Source organism: Mastomys coucha, unplaced genomic scaffold (genome assembly GCF_008632895.1).
Source record: "Mastomys coucha isolate ucsf_1 unplaced genomic scaffold, UCSF_Mcou_1 pScaffold15, whole genome shotgun sequence".
Classification (NCBI taxonomy): domain Eukaryota; kingdom Metazoa; phylum Chordata; class Mammalia; order Rodentia; family Muridae; genus Mastomys; species Mastomys coucha.
The window spans coordinates 132,920,647-132,925,918 of NW_022196897.1; the positions used below are offsets into that span (position 1 = coordinate 132,920,647).

At 42.2% G+C, this 5,272-nt stretch overlaps 1 long non-coding RNA gene across 1 annotated transcript; it reads left to right on the forward strand.

The window, feature by feature from the left end:
* Nucleotides 1-257: 257 nt before the first annotated feature.
* On the forward strand, nucleotides 258-3,927 carry LOC116092408. The gene is made up of 2 exons (XR_004119253.1): nucleotides 258-357; nucleotides 2,811-3,927. It is a non-coding gene; the product is annotated as an uncharacterized LOC116092408 (long non-coding RNA).
* Nucleotides 3,928-5,272: the final 1,345 nt, after the last annotated feature.

The window sequence follows — 5,272 nt, forward strand, 5'->3', positions numbered from 1 at the left end:
TGGATTTGCTTCACTGGACATCTATTTGGTCCCTAATAGAAAGCATGGGCTCCCCAGGACTAAACCAAAGCAGATGCTTCATGAGTAAGTGAGTGAATAAATGCATTTTTTAAAAAAATGAAAGAAAGCTGGTAAGAGTCGAGGGTCATTGTACAGCTACGGAACAAGCAAGTGGGACCGGTTCTCTATCCTGATCCTATAGAACTTTTAAAGAGAACCTTCTACGTTCCAGAACTAGCAGCAATTCAGAGGGTGTGTTCCTATCTGGACATGCTTAATTCTGTGTCATGGTACAGCCTGGCAGACAAGGAGGCATTGAGCACTTCACCCCAGCTGGGGAAGCAGCTGAATACAGAGGTTGGGGTTCCAGACATCCCACTTGCTGCTCTCTTGACTAAACCACATGAGCTGTTTACTTCTGTCCCTCCTGGACCACTTGGCTCTTCTTGACTCAGAAACCACTGATTTCTTTCCTAGGATATATACACCCACTTATTCCCTGGGGGCTAAGTTTCTTAAGGCATGTGGCTTTTACTGGAATCTCCAGGTACCTCAGAGCTTTGGCTATTCATTCCAGAGCAAAAGGATTTACGTAGATACATTCCCACCTTGAGAGGCCAGTGGGAATCTCTTAGATCTTAACATGGTCCAGAGACTGGTTTTTTGCAACTAGTCTAAGAAGTGTACAGGGAACAGGATGAAGAAAGCCAAGTGTGCAGAAGATAACCCTTTTCCATTGTAAGCCTCATTTGGAGCTAAGCACAGAGGGCTGGGAGCTGATTTAACTAGTAAGTGCACAGATCTCAAGGGAAGCAAATCCCATTCTTACTCACTTTCCCTCATCTCGCTCCTCACCATCCTCCACCACACTCAACCCTGTAGCTCTTCCTTTTCATTTTCAACAAACCAGTGATCTGTTGGTGCACATAAAAGCAAACCAAAAAGGAATAAGTTGTGGAATTTAGAGGGAAAATTTTAAGCTGAAAACCTGAAAGGGGGAGCAGTAGAAAGGGCACAAATTCAGAGTAAACCGTTAAGACAAACATGTTAGACCAAAATAGCCAGGATCTTAGAGCTAGGATCCAACCTCATTGCTGGTAAAGAGGCTAAAGTGGATTAAATGGACTAAAACTGGGTTTGGAACTACTAAGGAATTTCAGTTTTTGTTGTTGTTATTTTGCTTCACAAAGGTGTGATAGAAAGTTAGGCTTTTTTACTGAGAGATGATTTGAAGCTTTTCTACCTCCTGCTACTGTTTCTGTTATTTGCATTTGAAGTTGGTGGGTTTAATGTGTGCATCTCTCTCTCTCTCTCTCTCTCTCTCTCTCTCTGTGTGTGTGTGTGTGTGTGTGTGTATACATAGTGAGGAGAGGGAAGGAGGGAGATGCACACACACACACACACACACACACACACACACAGAGAGAGAGAGAGAGACAGAGAGAGAGAGAGACAGAGAGAGAGAGAGACAGAGAGAGAGAGAGAGAGAGAGAGAGAGAGAGAGAGTTCTTTCCTGCTGAACCATGATAGTAAAAATGATTAGTGGAGTTGAAATCTGTAGCAATGCACAGAGCATTTGCTGCAGTGTTTAGGAAAACTGAAATATGCAATAATTGATTTTAACATGCATTGTAATTGGTTCCACATGCATCGCTGTCAACTGTGATACATCATAATTAAACTGACATGTTCAAAAACTGGCCACTGAAATGAGCGCTCCCCAAATTCTCCAACTGTGCACAGCTTGCGGCTTCTCTGCTCCCCCCTTTTCCAATCAGGTTCTGAGTTGCTGAGCTTCACTTTCTTGCGTGTCCTCTCCATGAGTTTTCTTCTGTCCACCCCCCTCAAATTTTAAATGAATGTCTGTAATGGATTCAGGGCTCTTTCCTCACCTTCATTTTCAGATGGTCACATATCTTAGCAGTGATAGTCTATGCAATTTCCTACAACATCATAAATCAGACCTAAAATCATAAAATATGGTCAAGAATTTGAAATAAAATAAGACACAGCAGTGGATCCAAAAGAATTCCATATTTTAGTCCCTACACTCCCAACTAAATCATGCTTGAACTTTAATTATACTATTCTCAAAGATAAAAAAAAATTAGGGTATGTGGCACATCTGTATCTGGTCTCCCATTATGTGCACTATGATGCCTCCTATCCATTCTGCTTCTTCTTATGGCCACCAGGGTGCTTATGCACATTCAGGATGATCTCTTCTCAGTTTTCTGATCATGTGAGTAAGAGGAAGTAGAACTGGGGTGTCGGGTGCTGGTGTTAGGTCCTAGCTGTCTTATATTTGATGTCATCAGCAAAGCTATCTACTGTCAGCTTTCTCCTTGGTATAATAGGAATGGCACTGGGATTTGATGGTTGTGTCATAGCTTCCAACAGTAAGATGGCATGTAAGCACAGTTGCCTCATGTGTATCTCTGTACTTCAACTTTCCACTGAGTCATCATAAGCCACGTTTCTCTTTGAAGTTTACGTTAGCATTTTTCTTCTGTTACAAATAAGGAATAACTGGGTCCCTCTGAACTCTCTGCCCTTAGATGGTGAAATGATCATTAACAAAGTTTAGCTCATTATGTATACCTGATCAAGGTCTTCCATTGGCTGCAAGGCTTCAGAAACAAACTCCATGAGAAGGAACATGACAGTGACTCCCACCCTAACCTTTGGATACATTAGTTCAATTACTTCAATCACATGTCACTGGTAGGGATTCCTAATTTCATTAGCCTAATTTAGAGCCTTTAGATATAGAGATTGTCAATTATGATGTCTCTACTGTTTATTCACAGAACATAGTCAAGTTGTGGAGAATGACCATGCTGGGCCAGTGAAGACGAATTTTCTACGTGCTTCAATAGCCAACAGCTCATAGATGAACATATCTCATTGCCTACAAATAATCTGTGAAGAAATAAGCCTGGCAAGTGACATTCTACCACAGAAGCAAACCACACTCCCCACCAAGTTATAGAAGATGTTGAGGCCCATGCATGAAAGGGGAAAGGTTGAGATATGCTCTATAAACCCAGCCTACTAGAGTCTTATACTTGTGTGGAGTTCAACATCGGGACAATTACCTGAAGGCACAAAGTAACTGCGAAAGAGGTGTCCATTGCCTTCTGTCTTCTTTTATTTCTTTTCCTGGAAAAAAAAAAGGTCTTGATTATATGGCCAGGATCCAAGCAAGAACCCAGCCACTGATTCAGCAGCCATCCCATCAGAAGTCTGAGTTCTGTTCTGTTTTCTGTTCCTTTTACTTTACACCATTATGCTTTATTGGCTCATACCTCCCCTGGCCAACACAGCCTCAGGATGGCAAAACTTGTCTGTTCTCTTTGAGCAGCTTGCAGATGGCTTGTGGTGTGTATGCAGAGGGGCTTAAACTCACCTTGCCTCTGAAACCCTGGAGAGCCCTAAAAGCAGAGCTTGTAGGGGCTGATGGCTAGAGACTCTGAGTCAGCAGATTTGGTTGGGATAGGGACTCTATATTTCTCATGAACTCCTTGGTTATGCTACCACATAAGCCGCTGCTGGTGTATGGATCTGACTTTGAGCACAGCTGTGGTTGTAGATATGAAATTACAGAACAGCTGTACTACTCAAATTCTGGCTTTTAAGGCGCTCATCTCTGTGGTTCTCCTCCCCTACCTCCCAACCCCCTGTAAACTGGGAGTTTTGGTCCAGGTAATCGTTAAGTACAGCCCTGTTCCTTCTTAACTCGAGCTCCCATCTTTTGCTTCTCTGTGTGTCTTTGATGGTTCTTTGCTTCATAAGAACAGCCTTTTACCTCCATCATCAACCTCTTCTCTTTTTGATTTTGTTTTGATGTTTACTTCCTTGTTCTAGCTGTGAATTAATTTTCTAAATCTATTCAATAAATATGGTAAATGTTTATAGTATTTAAAGGAAAAGTAGAAGAGGAAATTGAAATTTTCTACAGGTGAGAGAACCGCTTTGTTTTTTGTTTTTTGTTTTTTTTGTTTTTTAATTTTAGAAATATCTGACCTGGGCAGTAGTAGCACACGCCCTTAATCTCAGCACTTGGGAGGCAGAGGCAGGCAGATTTCTGAGTTCGAGGCCAGCCTGGTCTACAGAATGAGTTCCAGGACAGCCAGGGCAATACAGAGAAACCCTGTCTCAAAAACAACAACAACAACAACAACGAACAAAAAAGAAAAGAAAAGAAGAGAAAGGGAAGAAAGCAATATCTGGCTCCTCTTACGAAATAATAATTGGTGGACAGTTCAACAAGATGTCAGAGCCTCTGGATCTCTCTTATCATAGGGACACACACTGAGAAGCAGAGAACCACGCCAAGAACCATTTTGGTAAATTCTCTAACCTCTTAGTTATGACTATACTTAGCCCTTTCTGTAAAACAGTACGCCTACCGAGAAAACTGCATTCTAGGATAATTAAACTGGTCTTGGAAGGACAAAGCTTCTGCACTTTGCCCCCTAGCCTGAGTCTGTCACACTAGAGCCATTACTTTGCTGAACACTGAACACCACAGGGCTCTGGAAAGGTAGACAGCTGGCCACACAAGCCACATTACTTGAAGGCTGAATGACACCTACATATAGAGATCCATAAAGAAGAAAGGTAGCTCTGAGTGAGGCTTCATCCACCTTTTAATTGCTCATAAGCTCAGGCACATTCATCTCATGTTTCTTCAGGTTTCAGAATCAGGCATCACTGTGTCATGGTTTGGATATCACTAAGTAGAAATGGGAGTTTTCAGTTTTAAATCTCTTGAACACTTTCCTCTCAGCCCCAGAGCTCTCAAAGGAACAATCAGATTTGAACCAAATTTGATACATAACTAGGGACATGTCAAGTTACAAGATGGTTTTCTATGTTACTTAGACTAATATTTTGTGAAGAGTATTCTGGAATTAAGATCAGTGTGGGCTCCAAGATGGAGGTTTACCTAACCTTTGAACCTGTGATCAAAAAGGGCACCCCCCGAAAATTCCTTAAAATAATTTCAGAGGAAAGGAAATTTGAGTAACAACTAATCAAAATCCAGGCACAATGTGCACTGAGAGACTTCCAGACGTTTTCCAAACTGTGGAGCGTTTCAGGGTACATGAGAGCTCTTCTCTAAAGCCCATGGGAGTTTATTTATCTTTCTACCTACCTACTTGCCTACCTGCCTACCTACCTACCTACCTACCTGCCTACCTACCTGCCTGCCTACCTACCTACCTGCCTACCTACCTGCCTGCCTGCCTGCCTGCCTGCCTGCCTA